General features: G+C 50.2%; 1 long non-coding RNA gene across 1 annotated transcript in view; it reads left to right on the forward strand.

The window, feature by feature from the left end:
- The window catches only part of LOC115948309, an 87,951-nt gene that overhangs the window by 9,810 nt on the left and 59,020 nt on the right, over window positions 1-19,121 (forward strand). The window contains exon 2 of the long non-coding RNA XR_004082140.1: window positions 9,656-9,709. This is a non-coding gene — a long non-coding RNA (uncharacterized LOC115948309). The remainder of the gene's footprint in view (window positions 1-9,655; window positions 9,710-19,121) is intronic.

Genomic DNA, 19,121 nt, shown 5'->3' on the forward strand with positions numbered 1-19,121 from the left:
GCTTGTGGCCTTATATCCCACCTTCCTGCAGGCCCTGGATTTTAACAGGTTGCCTGGAAAAGCTGTGGATGCCTCATCCCTGGAATGATCCAGGCCAGGCTGGAGGGGCTTGGAGCACCCTGGATAGTGAAATATGTCCATGGCAGGGGTGGGACTGGATGAGCTTTAAGGTCCCTTCCCCCCCATCCCATGATTGTGAGATTTTTTCCTCGTTATTAAAAGGATTTTCCAGTTTTATCCCAAATGCTCTGGTGCACTTTGGGGCAGAGCCATGCCCGTGTTCCCATCTCCCCGAACAACTCAGCAACCCCAGAGAAGAACATGGACACAAGAACAGGAATCAATATTCCAGTGCTGCTCCAGGGTGTCCTGGGAGGGAGCACGGGGAGCTTTGGGAAGATAAGATGGGTGCATAAAGCAGTGCCAGATGATTAATGAACCTTTGTCCTGGCGAGGGAGATAAAACCCCTGCAGCTGCTGCCCCCTGCTAACAGCTTTTCCATCACATTGGAAATATTTTTCCTCATTCCAGAGGTATTTCATTATCTGCCTTTATCCAAGGGCAGATGGAATTGGAAATCTCCCCCAGCCCCGTTGTGCTCTCACACCAGAGCTCCTCCCTTTGCAGTTTGTTCTGTTTTCTCACCTCTGCAGGCTCCAGAGATGGGAGAAACCCACATCAGTCACTGATTGCCCACTTCTCCTCCTTCCCAAACTTCCAGCAAGGCATTTTGTCTCCTGGCTGCCGCTGCTGATGGATCCCTGGCTGTCCCCAAGGGAGGAGGGAGAGGTAGATCCACACCAGAGCTTTGTCATTCCACAGAGAGATTTCCACCTGGAAAGGGAGGAGGATGAGGCAGAGCTCCCAGGGCACTTCCAGGGTGTTAAACTGGGATGGACTGGGAGAAGACACTGGGATTTGGGTGGGCAGAGCTCTGGAGCCTTTGGAGCTTGGAAAATCCCTGGTGCCTGAAAAAGCCTTTTCTCCTCCTCTTCCAGCTCAGCTTTCTCCTCTCTTCCTTTCAATTTTGCCACAGCTGATCCAAGGAAAACCCTCCTGACAGGGACAGGCTGGGAATTCTCCAAGGAGGCAGCAGGGCTGGAAGGTTGAGGACGCTGCTGAGATGTTGGGAGTGGGATGGTTTGGGTGCTGAAAACCTCCATTTTTCCATGGAATTCCCCTGGAATTCTTGTCACACCATCAGCACAGTCTGTGGCACTGTCCCTGAGAGGTGAAGCTGTTCACACATTTAAAAAAATTTGTATTTTCTCTGTTTGGAACTTTTTTCTCCAAACTTTCAGCTGCAGAGCAGGCTGTGTTTTGTAACTTTATCCAACAACATTCCAGACAAACCTGTGGATGCTGGAAATGCCATTTCCCTGAATTTGGGCAGATTTAACAGAGTCCAATCACTCCCAGCACAGAAATGAGGAGCTCAAGTTCCCTGTAAGGGGAGGACTTCAGCTGGGACAATCCACAGGAATATTCTCTGCTGCAATGAGTGGTGTTACTCTTATCCTCATGAAATTCCTGCTTTTCAGCAAGTTTACTCCAAATTTATTTCCAGGACAGGGCTTGGAGCAACCTGTGATGGTGAGAGGTGTCCCTGCCCATAGAATGGGATGAGTTTTAAGGTCTTTTCCAGCCCAAACCTGGAATTCTCCAATTCCACGCCGTATGAGGCACAGCCAGGCTGCTAAAGGAAGATAAATATCTTTAAATGTTTGCTGCCTGCTTGGATGAAAGGAATGTCAGGGCTAGAAATAAATTCCAAGTGGAAAAAAAAAGATGATTTTGGGAGAGGTGGGAAGGACACAACAAATGAACGGACAAAGGTGTGACAGCAAAGGGGGTAAGTGCAGGGACAGGAGGGCTGTGGGGAGAAAAACGGGAATTTGACAACTGGAATAGCTCCCACTGCCAGAGGGCAGGGATAGGTGGGATTTTGGGAAGAAATCCTCCCCTGGGAGGGTGGGGAGGCCCTGGAATGGATTCCCAGAGCAGCTGTGGCTGCCCCTGGATCCCTGGCAGTGTCCAAGGCCAGACTGGACAGGGCTTGGAGCAGCCTGGGATGGTGGGAGGTGTCCCTGCCATGGCAGGGGTGGGATGGGATGACCCTTTCCCCCTTCTTTTGGAGAAAACCCCTGGAAAACGGGATAATTCCAGCCAGGGATTCTGTGAGCAAGGCTGGGAGGAGCAGAGCATCCCTCGAGCTGCTCAGCTCCCTGAAGAAGGACGAGGAACCCATCCCTGGAGAGAACAGCTCCAATGCCCTTCCCTGGTGGCCTCCAGGTGCTCAGCGCTGCCCAGGTGGGGCCATCATCGCCCAGGAGCAGCTGGAGGTGATTATGGGTGATTATGGGGTGATTATGGGGTGATTGGGGTGATTGGGATGGGCGAGCCCGCCCAGCCCATTTCCCACCTGCCTGCGGGATTGAAACCGCCCAGAAATTCTGGTTCTGCTCCGGGAAGAGCTTTTGGTGGCGTTTATTCCTCCTTTTTGAGTTTTTAGGGACAGTAAGTGAATTAGAGGAGGATTTTCCCCTTCTTTAGGGGCCGCAGAGGTCTTGGCGACCACCTGGGTTGTGGGGATGAGGCGCCATGGAAATTTTGTCGCCTCTTTTGGAACTTTGGGCATCTTCCAGCGCCGGAGCTCAGCACTGAGGCGTGTGTCCTCTGTCCTCGGCAGGTCAGTGAGGTGTATGTCCCCTCTGTGTCCCAGCAGGTCAGTGAGGTCTATGTGTCCCCAGCAGGTCAGGGAGCTCTGTGTCCCCTCTGTGTCCCCAGACCGCCGCTGTTGGAGCTGGATTTGGGATTTCCCGGGATGCGCGGGAGGGAGGCTGAGCTGCGCCGGGGTTCCTGCTCGGAGTCAGGCGAGCCCGGAGCTGTGTGGGATGCAAAGCCCGTCCTGCTCCTTCCCCTGTGCTCGGAGCAGGGTTCGGTGCCAGCCCCTCAGCCCTGGGGCTGGGAAGGCTCAGGAGATGGAAACCATTCCTGCCTCACGGGATGCTCCCTGCTCCGCTCTGCTTTCCTCTCCGTTTGTCCCAAACCTCATCCCTGGTGCTCCTGTGCTCCGCTGGCACCCCAAGGTACGGCTGTGATTCCTCTTAATCCCCCTCTTTTTTATAAATTTTAGCTGTAATGAATATTTGGCTGTTGTTGGGCTGGGTTTTGTTGTTTTCCTCTTTTATTCCTCTCTTTGTGTCCCGTGAGTTCCGCCTGGGCAGCGTCCCTGGAATGCGAATTTTTTTGGGGGGCGGGCGTCTCTGCTATCCCTCTGCTCCCCTTTGGAACGACACAACATTCTGCCGCTAAAAATCTTCTTTTTTTGTAATTATTCTTGCAATAAAACCCCGAATTCTAACCCGTCCTGCTCTCTGCACACGGCTGGGTTTGTTCGGATGCTTCCCCTGCACGCTGGGGTTTTTGGGGGGAGCAGGAGCGGCTCCATCCCAGGCTGTGCCGCCCTGACCTGCCCCGCTCCGGCTCCCCCGCTCCTCGCATCTGGACAAGGGGAACAAAAGCGCTTTGTGCTCCCTCTGGAGCGGAGTCCTTGTGAATTGTGCAGGAAAAGCAGCGGCTGGGGCTGAGCCAGAGCCTCGGGAAGCTGCTGCGAGATTTCCATGGATCTCTCGGCCTTGGGATGCTTTTCCTCCCTTTTGTTTGAAAGCCGCTTTTGCTTTCCTTCCCCAGCTGAGCGTGCTCCGCTCCCAGCTGGAACCACTTGGGCTCATCAGCGCCCGGCCCCGCCCCTCTAATTAACTAATTAACCCCCCGGGCTGCGCAGGTGCCGCCGCTTTGGGGCTAATTAAGGGGAAAACGGCCCCGTGCCTGGCCAGGGATCCTCCTTGGGCTGTTTGCTCCTGGGGGAATTGTCATGGCTGGGATGAGCAAAGGGCTGTGGAGCACCAGAGCCAGGAATTCCTGTCGCGATTTGTCCCTGGCAGGAGGGCACAGCAGGATCTGCTTCCCTGCGCGTCCCCTGGGATCTGATGGAATCTGGAAACAGGGGTTGAGCTGCAGATCTCTCCCAAATAAACCTGACTGGAAGCGGAATATTGGATACCTGGAGAATTTTAAAGCTCCTTTACGTGACCACAGGGTCTGAATATTTCTAGGATTAAAGAGCAGTTGAGCTCAGCCTTTAAAATTTCTTTTAAATTTTTTTTGAGAGCTTCTGACTCAGTTGTGGGCTTGCCTTCACCTGTCAGGTGTTTGAAGAGCTTCATAAACCTGATTTAGAGGTCCTGGAATTTTTGGCTGCACTCTTGAACCTCTTCACCAAGTGCTTGTATCCGTGCTTTTCCTAGGGGAAAAAAAAAAGGAGGGGTTTCCCTGGAAAAAAAAAATCTGTTTTTTCAGGAGCTCCTTTGCTGTTCCTGCAGGGGCTGCTGGTGGGAAGAGGGCACTGATTTGGGAATTGGCACTGGAGGGAAGTGGGATGGGAGCTGTGGAAAGGGGAAGCAGGAGCTGGTGCCTCCAGGGTTGTCATCTGCTTTAGGAAATGGGGATGGCTGGGCTGGTTTGTTTTCCTAACTGGAAAATTCTGCCCCTTTATCCCAAGGCATCCATTTCCCTCCTAACTGAAAATTTTAAAAAAGTTTGAGGGGTGGACAAATAGAAATCCCATGTTTGGTGGAGAACTTTGGTGCTGGAGGCAGAGATTTGGGAATGCTGTCCCCGAGGGAGGGGCAGTGTCCCTGCCCGGGTGGCACTGCTGGGTTGGGTGCAATGAGTGAAATGAGTCCAGGGTTTGACCCCAGCCTTGGCTGGGAGGCTGAACAATGAATTTATGGACACCTGGAGTGCTCGGGGCTCTCAGGGAGAGAAGTGGAGAATGAAGAGCTGGGGAGGGGAAGGACCTGGCTCGTCCTGTGTGCATCCAGGTCCTGGCAGCTTTTCCAAATGCTGCTGAGCTCCATTTCTCCCTGCTGAGGCCAGATTTCCCCTGGGATGTGCAGGAAGAGTCCCCAAAAGCCCAGGGTGGCACTGGGGGCACTGCCAGGGGTGCAGGAGCTGCACATCTGCAGCACAGCTGGCTCAGCATCCCGGCCTCAGCTGGAGCAAATGTGGAAATAAATGGATTTTATTTAGGATCAGGTTGCAGCACAGCCCTGATAAATGAACATCCCATTTTCCCCAAATGGAGGAACCCAATCCTGGAGGTATCAGTGCATCTTTTAATGGCCTTGCTCTGGGAAACACAAGGATTCTGTTGAAATGGGGTTTTAATGGTTCCTGCTTCTCCCTGCAAAGCCTTTTGAGCTGGGAAGGAGGCAGGGGATGGTTGGAATGCTGCTTCTTTGTGGGCAGCCCAGTTAAAATCTAATTATCCTGGTTATCAGTCAGTAAAAGGCTCTCCCAGAGAAAAGGGGGGTTTTATCTCTATTTGTTTGACAGCAAACCTGAAATGCATCACTTGATACCATAACTGAGCTCTATTCACCCATTTCTGCCATTCCAACAATAAAAAAGGGAAGTTTGATGCTCCCTTTAATGCCAAGAACTACAAAAAAGGTCAATTTAAGTTTTACTGGCTCGTTAATTCAAGCTGTTCACTCGAAGTGCATCTTTCCCATGCAATGGCCCTGCCTAAAAATGCTCTTTATTTGGGTTTGGAGATAAATGGCTCATCCAGGGAGGCTGCAGGCTCTGGAGAAGATTTTGCATCAGAGAGATGGGGAATAAACCCACAAAATGGGCATGGAATGATGCAGATGGGAAAAGTTTGCTAAATCCAGGGTGGGAATGTGGATGCAGCTACTTGATCCTTGGTTTTGAGGGGCTCTGATGGGATGGAGCTGGATCCCAGTTTTGCCAGGGGAAGCTGCAGGAAGAGAGGACAGTGTTCTCCTGGAATTCTTTTGTCTTTATGGAGGCTAAAATTCAGGAATTGTCTTTAAAACCAGAGGGTTTTATATCCCTGTGGCAAACAGGTAACTGATCCCTGCATGAGCAATCCCTCCTGCAGGGAGCTCCACCTCTATGGAATGGGAATGCTGGTGGAGGGAAAGTTAAAAATGCCCAGAAAACAAAATCTGGGCTTTGTACAGAGCCGGAGTGGTTGAGTTCCACACAGGAATGAAAACAAGACCTTGGAGGCTGAGGGTTTGTTCCTTTGGTGGTGGAGGCTTTTTTTCCCTTTTTGGAATGGAATGGAGTCAAAACATGAGGTTTTTGGATAGGAAAGGCTCCCCCTCCCACCAGTCTGCCTCCCTCCATCCCTCTGGAGGCAGCTAAGGGATCATGCTGGACCTGGGATTCTGTTCCACCAAATATTGCCAGAATTAATCCCAGTCCCCGTGGACTATTTGGGCAGAAAACATCAAGTTCCTTCCATGCAGCCAAGAGGAACCATGTCCTGAGCCCTAATCCCAAAAAAACTGGGATGAAAAGCTTCGCTCCCAGCCAGCAAAGATGGTCCTGCTTAAATCGAGTGCCACAGAAAACTTCCTGTGCCTGATTCCCTGCTTGAAATGGGGATGGTGGAAGCTCAGCTGGTGGCTCCTGGAGGGGCTGGAATGTCCCCACCTGGCAGGAGAGGATCCCTGGGGTGCTGGTTGTGCCAGGGGGAAGTGCAGGTGCATCCTTCCCTCTGGATGAGGGCACAGCCCTGTTTTTCCAAGGGGCTCAGAACCTTTTCCAAGTGTAAGTCTTGGCTCGTGGAGGCTTTGGGAGAGGATGGAGCTGCAGGAGGTGCTGGCTGCCTGCTGCTCTATAAAAACACTGCCTTGATCCTCAATCCCTTGGGAAGCTCCCCCAGCTCCTGCTGGGAGGATCAGGCTGACCTAAATTCTGCTGGAGTGGCCGCCACTGAAATGCCACCAAATGTGGCTTTGATTGTTCCCAGAGTGCATCCAGAGCAAGTGGAACGTGCAGGGAGCTTTGATTTCCTTGGAAAGCCATCGTGGCCAGAGCTGCTGCCACATGGTGGGGTTGGTTTTTTTTTTTTGTGATCTCACTCCCTGATCTTTTTGGAGGAGTTTCAGGAGGAGTTTATCCTCCAGCTGGGAATGGCTGGGAGAATCCATGAATTTATCAGACATCTGGGAGACTCTGGAGGAAATATTTGCTGGGATGAGCAGCTTTTCGTCTTTGAAGTTCCCATGGGTTCAAGGCAGACAGTTCTTATCCAGGTTGTTTTTTGAGGGGGGATGGAATGCCATGGGAAAAGAAAATTCCATGTTTTTAGGGAATTCCTGGGATAACACTGGCCAGGCTGGGAAGGGCAGGGTGTCTGCAAGAGTTCCCTGTGGGAGTGTGCAGCACTGAGGGCTGGTGCTGCTCACAGCTGCAGTTCTGCACTCAGGAGTCTCCCAGGGCTTCCACAGACTTGGGGGGAGTTTGGCTTCCTGAAGGTGCCACCCCCACATCCTGGAACTGGGATGGAAAATCAGGCATAGGAATTATTGTGGGCTTGATCAGGAGATTCCCCAGTGGCTGAATTGTGGAATGGCTTGCGTGGGATCTGTGAAAGTCCTCAAGTCCAGCTCCTGCCATGAGGATTCCCAACTTTCCACCATCCCAGGCTGCTCCAAGCCCCGTCCAGCCTGGCCTTGGGCAGTGCCAGGGATCCAGGGGCAGCCACAGCTGCTCTGGGCACCTGTGCCAGGGCCTCCCACCCTCCCAGGGAACAATTCCTAATTCCCAATGTTCCATCCATCCCTGCCCTGTGGCAGTGGGAGCCATTCCCTGTGTCCTGTCCCTCCATCCCTTGTCCCCAGTCCCTCTCCAGCTCTCCTGGAGCCCCTTGAGGCTCTGGAAGGGCTCTGAGCTCTGCCTGGATCAGCTGAACGCCCCCAGCTCTCCCAGCCTGGCTCCAGAGGGGCTCCATCCTTCAGAGCATCTCCTTGGCCTCCTCTGGACTCACTCCAGCAGCTCCACGTCCTGATGCTGGAGTTCCCAGAGCTGGAGCTCCTGTGGGGTCTCACCTGAGCAGGACAGAAGGGAAGAATCCCCTCCTTCCCCTGCTGACCCCGTGCAGGAGGGTTCCCTGTGCTCACCTCCTGGGTGCCACCCACCCTTCCCAGAAGGGTTTTCCTCCCTGTCTGTGCCTTGGCCAAGGTTCAAACCAAGGGAAATGGGGTTGGAATCCCAGCTGTGCTCAGGATTAGCCCAGTCCAGGTGTTGTGGTGACATCTGCACACCTGGGCACTGTTGGCCCAGGCTTGGCCGAGTTCCCTCTGCAGCTCCAGGGGAAGATTCCCTGCTGTTGGTGTGCCCTGTGTGCTGGCCCTGCCATGGAGCAGGAATTGTTTCATGGAGCAGCAACATTTACACCCCAATCCTCCTCCTTTTGGGCAGAGGACAGTCCAGGCCCATTGCTCCAGCCTTGCTTTCATTAGCTGCAGGGCTGCAGCTCATCAAGCCCCATAAATATTTATATCCTGAGCATTCCTTGGAGCACTGCAAGCCCTGGCTGTGATTTCAGGGGATGCTTTGTGTTGTTTGTTGTGCAGCAGCTTTGCCATGGATGCTCTGACAGGGAATTCCCTGGTGGTCGGCAGGGCCAGGGAGGCACGTTCCCCTCTGGATGTGTTTGTGAGCCTGGTGGGAGCTGCCCTGCCCTCAGTGTTCCCTGGGTGGGTGTGGAGCAAAGGTCGGCTGGGGATTCCCCCATGGATGCTCTGAGTCCAAAGGATTTGCAGCTCTGCCAGCCCTGAACACTCAGAAATCAGGAGTTGTTTCCAAAAAATCATGGATTTGTAATAAATGAGGGAATGGAGGGGGATTCTGGCTCGTTTCCCAAGAGCTGTGGTTCTGGGTGAGATCATGGAATGGTTTGGGTGGGAAGGGACCTTAAAACTCCTCCAGTCCCACCCCTGCCATGGCAGGGACACCTCCACCATCCCAGGGTGCTCCAAGCCCTGTCCATCCTGCCCTGGAACACTTCCAGGGATGTGTCCTCTCACTTGAGAGACAAGAAATGCCAATGTTGGCTCTAATGGATGAGGATTTGTTGGGATTTTAGTGGCGTTTGGATTTTGGACCTTGTTCTTGCTGCTCTAATGAGCCTGACTGGTTGTTAAGCCATCAGTGCCAATGGAGATCACTGGGAATGACAAGAATGGAATTACAGAATCATTTAGATCAGGAAAGATATTTAAGATCATTGAGGCCAAGCATGTCCTGAAGTTTTAGGTGTTCAGCAGTTGATTTTTTTTTTTAACTGAGAAAATGAAAATAAAATGGTCTTTCCTGAAGGTTTTTCCAGAGTTCTGTGGAGTAAGTGAGATGTGTGATTATTCCTTATATTTATACTCCCAAAAAATTCCCTGATTTGGTGCCTGAAGGAATCAGCTGCTGGAAGAACCTGTCCATGTAACTTCCATATGAAAGGATTCCTTTGTGACTGTTCCATATTTTTCTTCCAAGCCTTTTATTTGTTAGAATGAACTATTTCTGGAGAATATAAGGAGTTAGAATTATTAATAATTATTAATAATCATTAACTATTAATAGTAATTCAAAATTATTATTCTTATTATCAGAAGTTCCTGGTGTAAAGAAAAATACAACCCCAAAGTCTCTACTACTTAATAAATCTAAGTGTTGACAGATTTAATGAATTAATTATCTTTATTTTGTTCAATTAGAAAATATCTTTATTTTAAATTTTAACAGAATATTAATTTTCCTTCTCTCTTTTTCCAGGCAGGATTATTGATTCCACAGTGTGGGAATTCCCCTCCTGAACACCTGCACCAGGTACTGCATTTCTTTCATTGCATTTCTGTGCTGTTTTCCTGTTGAATGCCACTTCCAAAGGTTTTAATGCTGGAATATTTGTGCTGTGCTTGCATTTGAATTTTACTTCTGAAGGTCTGGCCTCTGTATTTTGCTCCCTGGCATCTCAGATTTTAATTGCAGGAAGAGGTGGTGGAACCTTGGAAACAGGGATATTGTGCAGAGTGAATTGAGATTCTTGAAGGCCTTGGAAAACCCAAAATCTTTATTCCCTGTTGCTCCTGGATAATGTGGTGAGGGCCCTTGAAAACAGAGATATTGTTGTGCAGGGTGAATCAAGGTTCATGGAGGTCTTGGAAAACCTGGGAATTTTATTCCAGTTCTTCCCAAAGCTCATGGTGAAACTTGAAAGTGGTGACCCTTGGAAACATGGATATACTTGTATGGAGTGAATTGTGGGGTTCATGGAGGCCTTGGAAAATCCAGCATCTTTATTCCAGTTGTTCCCAGAGCTCGTGGTAAGGGCCCTTGGAAAAAGGGATTTTGTTATGCAGAGGGACTGGAGGTTCATGGAGGCCTTGGAAAACTTGGGATCTCTGTCCGGATGAGCACCTGGGCGTCTCCGCCGCTCCGGTTGTGCTCTCCCCGTGTAACTCAATCCTCTTCCCAGCTGTTCCTGATCCCAGATGAAGCCTGTCAGGAGGAGCAGCCCCATGTGTGACCCGAGCCATCCGCGTGGCTCGAGTGTCTGAAATCCTTTCATGCTCCTGTCAGCCCGAGCCCCCCACCCGTTTCATCAGCTCGCAGTTCTGGCGTGTGCCGGCACCGCAGCGCCCGAGGCGAGCTGGGAAGCGCTTGACCAATTTCTGGGATGGTTTTCAGATGGGATTTTATTGGTTTACGAATTGTTACCTCTGTTTCCTCTCCTAAACGAGGCTGCAGAAGTAGAGAGGGAATCAAGGCCAATTCTCCCTCTTTCCCAACACGGGGAAGCCGATCCTGTGCATCGGCCCCGCTCCCGTCACGTGCTCATCCTCCGCGGATATTTTCCAATCCCAAACGCAGTGCTGAGCCTCGCTGGTGTTCTTTGCTCCTTTGTTTATTCCCCAGCCGCTGGGGATGAGCGCAGAACCCCGCTGGCAGGAACATTTGTGGGAAATCACATCACGTTGCACGTTTGCGCGAGGCCAAATCCACCAGAGAGCCCCCGGCGAGCGCAAGCGCGGCCATGGAGCAGATTCTGTTCCCATTACTCACCAGAGAGGCTCGCTGGATGTTTATAGCTGTTGGGTGGGCAAGAAAGTTGGGAAGAGTCGGGATTTGTCGGAGCCTTTGATGGTTGAGGCTTGGGTGGGAATGAAAGCAGCTGGCCTGGCTTGAGTAATGGGGTGGCACTGGTAGCCCTGACTCGTGGTAACTCATTTCTCGCTGGAGTAACGCGTTTCTGTCTGTGGTGACTCGGGTTTGCCTGCTCAGCCTGTTCCTCAGAGCTGCAGGAGTTGCTGGAAAGCTCAGAGTCAGTTTTATGGATTGTTATGACTCGGCCTAAGAGCCGGATTTGCCGGCTAAAGGAGCCGAGGGCTCTTTGTTAATGAAACGTGAGGACTTTATTTAGCAATTCCCACTTGGTGCCTGTGCTCCTGGAGAGCTGCTCCTGAGTGATGGCTGGTCCCAAATTCTCTGCTCCCAGTGCCCTGCACTAATGGATAATTTTGTGTTTTCCTTGGAGAACACTGAGAAAAGCAGCTGTGGCTTCAGTGCTCAGATTGGACTTCACAGCTGAGTAAAGCATCACTTGATGTCTCTGCTTTCCTGCAGGGGAGGAGAAAGCCCCAGTAAACTGTTCCAGTTGTGGTTCTGGAGGCAAATGTGAGCTCTGGTGGACACTTGTTAAATGGAGGTCAAGCAAAAGTTGCCTCATCCTTGAAGGATTTGCTTGACAAAGGTAGCTGGAATAAAGCCGGGTGTTTTTCTGGAGGGCTGACCGTGTATCTGAGGAGAACAATTAGTGTTTTACAGGCTGAAGCCACACCAAAGGATCCAAAACTGGCTGAGACATCTGAAAGAAAAATCCTCCTCATCAGGGAGGTTGGTGCTTGGGCTCAGTGAGCTTGGCCTGCTCTTGTTCCATCCCCTCCTTGGCGACCCCGAGGCTAGGGAAGGCAGGGTGGTGATGGAGGAGCTGTGCTCTGGGAGCTTTGCAAAGCTCAGCCCATGGAAATGCAATGGGCTTGGATGCAGCTGGAACTGGGGTTGAGGCAGGGGCTGCTCCCCATGGCACTGCCAAGGGAATTAATAAAACCTTTGGGAAGGGCAGGATGAACTCCAAAAGGTCACTGGGGTGCTGGGATGGGTGTGAAGGGAAGCCTCGTGTCCCTTACCAAACCGGGTGGAATTGGTCCTATTTTTCTTTTCCAAAGGATGTCAAAAAGTAGAAGTTAGTATAAAAAAAAAGGGCTAAAAAAATGAGAGCAAGAGATTGAAAAGCTCTTAATCTACTGCATTTCTGAAGAAAAAGCTAAAATAAATGGAGTGACTTGGTATTTATGCACTGGGATCGTTTTGAAAGAGAAAACTTTGGAAACAAAAGGATAAGATAGAGTGAGAATCCGAGCTGGAAGCTAAACCCCAGCACTTTCTGCCTTGGCCACAGCCCAGCCTTTGTGATGGAAGTGCCACAGAGGATTTGCTGTCCCCTGCTGCTCCTCAAACTAGCCCTGCACGGGAGGCTGCTCAGCCAGAACCCCAGTTTTAGGATTTTATGTCATTTTGGGGTTTTATGGAGTGGGGTGAGTGAGGAAATGGGATTGCTGGGGCGGTGCAGGAGGTCAGCACAGATGAGTTCATGGTCCCTTCAGGACTCACAGCTTTGTGAAGAAATGCACTTGAAAATCCTCTTGTATTGCAGGGGAAGGGATTGTTGTTCCTGGAGATTTACAGGAGATTGAGACTTGGAGTCCTTGTTGGCTGCAGTGCCCCACCACAAGGTGCTGGCTCCTGTGTCCCTGCTGTGGTCCTCAAGGGAGTGAAGTTCTTGGAGCTCGTTACTCTAACAAGTTTTTTCTCATTAGACATCATATATAATATTTAGAGGACACACTGGTCAAGGAAAGCAGTTGTTTGTTGGATGTTTTTAGGTGTTTTTATATTATGAATATTTGGAGTTGAGGGCAGCTTGGTGCCTTGCTCTGGGAACTCTGAAATGGGCAGTGGATTTGAGGGAAAAGGGAACTCTGTGTCTCCTTTTCCTTTCAATCTGATTTATCTCCAGACATCTCCATAGGTACCATTCCATTTGTCATCTTCAGAGTTCCATCAGGACAGACATCTGAGACAGAGGGTGGTGATAAATCCCCCCCTTAAACCCCTTTTATTCACTTTACAAAATAAATCGTTTGGGGAAAGCAAATATTTGACTTTGTGTAACAAAACCAGGGGGAAAAAAATATTTCCAGGTCAGCTGTGTGACTGGTGATCAGTTCTGTTCTGATCCTGTGCTGGGGGATTGATCCCAGTGATTCTGTGCTCCCTGAAATCCCATTTCTCCTCCAGGCTGCGCTGTGCCTGTCCTGCCTTTCAGTGCAATTCCATTTTGCCTCTTTAATCATAAACCTGAGTGAGTTTAATGAGCTGTGCTGTGCTGAATTGCTTCCAGACTGGAGGTGAAGTGCCTCCAAGAGTTGGTAGATAATGTTCTCCATGTGATCCTGCTGGGATGGGACTGAAGGATGCTGAGGAGTTGTTGCCTCTCCTGTGTGTGCTGAGCTCGGGATGAGGAGTTTGGGGGTGCTCCCCCCGGTTTTGTTGTTGTTTGAGCTGGAAAGGAAACACCTCTGGCTGTCCCCTGGAATGTGAACAATGTCCATCATGGATTGGGGCTGTTGGGATCCATCTGCTCTGCTCCAGGGGAGGAGCAGAGCGCTGTGAAAAATCAGGTTCAGAGCCCTTAGAGCTCAGCAGACCCTGTGGTCGCAGCTGGGTGGGACTGGGAGGGTGAATGGCACATGGGCATGAGCTCCTGAGCCCCGTGAGGAGCTCAGGAAGCTCTCAGGCTGCCCAAGGACAAAGGATTGGTGTTCCAGGGCTGCAGGGTGGCCTTGGGGACACAGCTCTGCTGGCCTGGCAGCATCTCCAGGGTGTGGAAGTTGGGAGAAGCCTCCCCAGGACCATCAGCTCAGAACTTGCAGGTGGGATTTAATAATGAGATTTATTTGGCCGTGAAGCCTTTTTGGGACAAAGCAGTTCCTGGGGATGTTCTGGAAAACCAAAACTGGCAGAAGGGTTCCTGGAGTTGCTCAGAGAAACAAAAAGTGGCAAAATCACTCCTGGGGGTGTCCTGAAAAAAACAAGAAGTTGGCTGAGGGGTTCTTGGGGATGTTCTAAAAACCAAAAAGGGGCTGAGTGGTTCCTGGGTTTGCCCTGAGCTGGCTGTGGCCACTGGGATGGCAGTGCCAGGCTGCCCCAGTGAGCTGGTGATGCCCAATTCCAAATAACATCCAGCCCAGAAAGAGGAAAAAGCCCCCAAAAAGCAGCCAGGATGACTGGACTGATCAATTTTTTGGCCACTTAGCTCCAAGATTTGAAAAGCTTTCTGGGAATGGGAGGGAAATCAGCTGCTCTGGGGGGCAGGAAATGGAATCTGGGGGCCCAGCTCCCTGTGCCTCAGTGGGAACATTGCTGTCCTCAGAGGAGCAGTGCAGACGTTTCTTTTTATCCCAAACAGAGCAATTTCCTGCCTTCCTCCTGTTCCTGTCTGCCTGTGCTTCCCCAGGAGCCCTGCAGCAGCAGGAAGGTGGCATCTGTCAACACGTGCTGCAGGAGAAGCACAGGAGCTGAGAGTGGGGCTTCACAGGAGGGGCTGAGTGTGTCTGAAATAATTTTATTATTTATGTGCTGCTGAGGGAGCTGCAGGAGCAGGGAGGATGCGGGGAACACCAGGATTTTGGGCTCAGAGGGCAGAGGAGGTGGCAGAAGTGCAGGTGACAAGTGTGGCAGCCTGTAGTGGCACGAGGTGGATCTGGAATTACTAAAAGGAGCAGATTTCAGCAGGGTTTAATGTGGGGCAGTTTCAGCTCTGTGGGACTTGGCAGCTCTCTTACACCTGTTGGTTAATTTGCTTTTTTGGCCAAAACCCTTCTCCTGCTGCATCCTGAGGTGTTGGCACCTCTTGGAATCACAAATTGGAGGTCCTGGAGTGTCACTTGAATTTCCAGCTGGTTACTTCTCAGTGGATTTAATCCAAGTTTTTAGGTTCATTTGTTCAAACATTAAATACTGGGCTAAATCTGAACAAATTCTTCCTCCTGGATTGGATGTGGGAGTCTCCTGAAGGTTTTTATGCCATGTGAGATCTCCATCACACCTGATTTATCCAGTGCAGGTGCCACCAGCAAAAAAAGCCTTGTCTGAATGGGCTCCTCCCTTGTTATGCTGAGTTTATTAATCAGTTTGTTTAAACCTTAAATATTGGGCTAAATTTGAATAACTTTCCCCTCCTGGATTTGACCTGGGAGTCTCTTGAAAGTTTTTAGGCCCTGAATCTCCATCACACCTGATTGATCCCCCCAGCAAAAAAAAAAAACAACAAAAAACAAAAACAAACCAAACACCTTGTCTTGAGTCAGCTCCTGTCTCGTAATGCTTGAAAAATGAGACCTTTGGTAACTGTGGCAAGAAAAGTGCCTTGGTTATCATCATTCCCTGCCCAAATATTGGTGCTGCTGGGCAGGGAGGGGAAGGATGGCCTGGAAGAGTTGAGGATGCTGCTTCCATTTGCTCCTGGCTCCAGCTGGGACTGTCCAGAGCAGCTCTGGCAGCCTGGGCTGAGCCCAGGGGTTGATTTCAGGAGCAGGGGATGGCTTTGAGCTGAGCCTACAGAACAGTGCCCTCTCGTGTGCTGACAGGGCTGCGAGCTGCAGTCCCTCCCAAACTCCTCCCGGATCCTGGAGTGTGCTTAAGGAATTCAGCCTGACCGTGTGCACAGGTTGTTATTTGTATTTTTTTCCTCTCTGTGGCACACTGGCTCTAAAAGTTTTTGTGACTGAGATTTTAAATTATGGTAATGAATGAGCTTTTTTTTAATACTTTATAGTTCAATACACTGATTTTTTAAAAATTATTTTTCTAATAGGGAAAAGGCGTAACAGCTCTATTTTATTTTATTTTGATGTTGAAACTGGCAGAGGTTGCTCTGTTTGGCAGCAGCTGAGCTCAGGTTTAAGGTGTAGATCCCAATTTCAGAATGAACCCAAAAGAGAAAACCCATCATGAATATTTGCATTTCTGGGTGGTTTTGGTTTGGTTTTTCCCATCATTGTTTGTCTCTGCAGTGGGGCTGTTTGAAGTGCTCGGTGAGGTTCAAATCCTTGGTTTTTGCAGATTCCAAACCTGTGTCCTCTCTCCTGTGCTGCTCTTTGGGCACAGCCTCCCAGTCCAGCCCAGTTTCTCCATAATTTCTCTGTCTGGGGATAATAAATCCCATTGCTGATCTCATGGAATCACTGAAGCTGGAAAGGAGCTCCAAGATCACCCATTCCAGCCCTGCAGCCTGTGGCAGTGCTGCTCCTCGTGGTGCTCTCTCCCTTTATTCTTGTGTTTTACTCCTGGCTATTCTTTGCATGATCTAAGTTTGGGATTTATCCGGGTGAAATTGTCCAGCCTGGAGCTTTGTCTGCTCCATGGACAGATGTTATTTTATGTCTGGGTAAATATGGAGAAATCAGCTTCATTCCAGGCCCATATGTGAAATAAAAATGCTTCAGTGCTTTTAGGCTGCTCCCATAATAAATGGACCTACAAATTAATATTCTTTGGGATTGTAGCAGAACCCGTGCTGGGAATTGCCTTGATTTGGGGGTGTGTTTTCTCAGCAGATTTAAAAATAATTCCTCTGGTAAAACTTTGACTTTTGATGAGCTTTATAACGCTGCTTTGCCCGTGCCTCCTCCTGCTTCAGGAGTGATTGTTGCCTGATTTTCCCTGTGGTTTGGGAGTGTTTTCCAGCAGGATGGATGGAGCCTGTCCTGAGGTGCAGAATGCATGTTAAATAAACAGCCAGTGCAGGCCCTGTTCATGTTGGGTGTGCTTCCCTGGGTTTTAGGAAGGGGATGTGCTTGGATGGAGGATTTCTATTTTGCACTTGGGTTCCCTTTATGCTCACTCCAAGGGCTGAGATCCCATGTTCGGATCAGCCAAGGAAGTCAGGAGGGGGCTGGAATTGCATCAACCAGAGATGGTGTCCATGTGGATGAGCTGGGGGCCAGGTCCTGTCTGACATCCTAAGGATCTTGCTATGAAGGGTTGGCCTAGAGGACCTTTAGTGTCCCTTCCAACCCAAATGATCCCAAATTTCTGTGGGATCTGGGTTGTCCTTGGTGGCATTTCCCTGTGGTTGGTCCTGTTTTGCTTCCAGCACAATTCCTGATCAGTTCCTGGCTGTGAGGATGGAGATTCCAGAGTGACCCTCATGGAGGCTCCTCTGCTCCAGCGTGGTGGGGGAAACAACCAAACCTTTTTTGATTTTTGTCCAAGATACGTGGAACAATAGAAATTTCCATTCCAAGGGCTGGGTCCCTTCAACCCAAACCAACCTGTGGAAGCTCAGATTCAGCTTGCAGAGGAGCTGGATCCAAACCAGCTCCAGGGAAATCTGCAGGGTTTTCCCAGAGAGTCACTGTGAGTGGGGCTGGAACCCCGGCTGCCTTGGGGAATCTGGGTCAGAAGGGGAAAATGGACCAGGAAAAATCCCTGGGAATGCTGGTGCTGTGCCCAAAGATGATGCTGAGAGAACAAGAGGCTGCTCAGGCAGAGTGTTGGATTTAACCTGGGAGGGAATTTTCCTTCTGGTCCTGCTCAAGTCAGGGAAAGTGACTTGATGTGCACATTTTTCAGTTTGAGTCAAGTAGTTTCCCATTTTTCTCTTGGAGGCAGGCAGGAGGATCCTGGCCCTTGGCAAACCTGGGTGGGAAGGGCTGGTGCTGCCCCTCTACCTCTCTTGTTAACTAATTACAAATCTGCTCTGAGCTTGGTGCTGGCTCCAGAGTGGAAAGGCAGCGCTAATCCCACTGTCCTGACCAAGGGAGGTGCCAAAATTTGGGATATTCTGGTCAGGGAAGCCCAGCTGATGCCGCAGGGTGCAGGACTGGGCTGTGGTGGTCCATGCTGGGCTGCTGAGGCCTCAGAGCTCTGAATTTCTTGTGACACCAGAATTATCTCCCTGACATCGTGCCTGCACGCAAAGGCTGCACCAGCAATTCCATGTTCTTTTAATCCCCCTGCTCGGATAAAAATCAGATGGGAACAAATGTGCAGCACATGAGGACTAAAGACTTTTATTACGGTATCTTTTTAATTATCAAGGTGGGGAATCACGTTTTACAAAGTCCAGTAAATTGAATTTTATTATGGTTTGTGTGAGGACTTATTTAATAGCAGGCTGCACGAGACACTGCCAGTTCCTCTTTCTTTCTGGAGGTTTATTTGTCGCTTGTTGAACTCTGGGAGAACGAGCTGGGACTGGAAGCAGAGGGTTGCAGATCTAACCAAGGGATGGTTCATGTTCATGGTTTAGATTAGCTGAGTTTAATTCCAGATTGTGTGCACTCTGAGCAGCTGGGAAAACCAGACCAGGCAGTTGGGCTTTATTAGGAAAGAGCTCCTGCTCTTTTCAATCGGTGCTTTGGGAAGTCTCAAATCCTGAATTACGGCTGTTTGCTTTGGAAGGGGCTCCAGTTCTGCTCTCTGCTCCTTGCTGTTGGAATTCAGGGCTTCTGTGGAGCCTCCTGCCCGGGGCAGGTGTGGAGAGGGGATGGATTTGGTTCCCTAAGCTGGGAACTGCTGGGTTATCCATGGAATCATGGAATGGTTTGGGTTGGAAGGGATCTTAAAGCTCATCCACTTCCACCTTCTGCTGTCCCAGGTTGCTCCAAGCCCTGTCCAACCTGGCCTGGGACACTGCCAGGGATGGGGCAGCCACAGCTGCTCTGGGAATTCCATCCCAGCCTCTCCCCACCCTCCCAGGGAAGTTTTCCTTTCCAATATCCCATCCAGCCCCACTCTGGTGAAATCCCAGTATTCTGTGGGTTTGTGCTTTGTTGGGATTTTTTTCATTAACACTGAGGTCTGTTCACAGTGTATTCAGCTCTGGGTGGTGAAAAGTTCCCCTCTTGGATTTCAGATTTATTATTTGGATTTATTTGGTTGTCTTCCCTGTTTCTGGCAGTTTACAGTCTCTGGGAGTGTCAGTCCATACAAAAACCCCTTTCAGTTCTGGATGCTGCTGCAAACAAAAGTTATGAGCAGTGTTTTGGATATCAAGTTCTGTGTGTTGAGGAAATGCCAGCTTGAGGGAATTGCACATGGATCCCCTTTCCCAAATTTGTGTCTGGAAATGCAACAGACAAAACTGATCCCTGAGCTGAGTAAATGGGAACAC

The sequence above is a fragment of the Geospiza fortis genome, unplaced genomic scaffold, assembly GCF_000277835.1.
Source record: "Geospiza fortis unplaced genomic scaffold, GeoFor_1.0 scaffold102, whole genome shotgun sequence".
Classification (NCBI taxonomy): Eukaryota; Metazoa; Chordata; class Aves; order Passeriformes; family Thraupidae; genus Geospiza; species Geospiza fortis.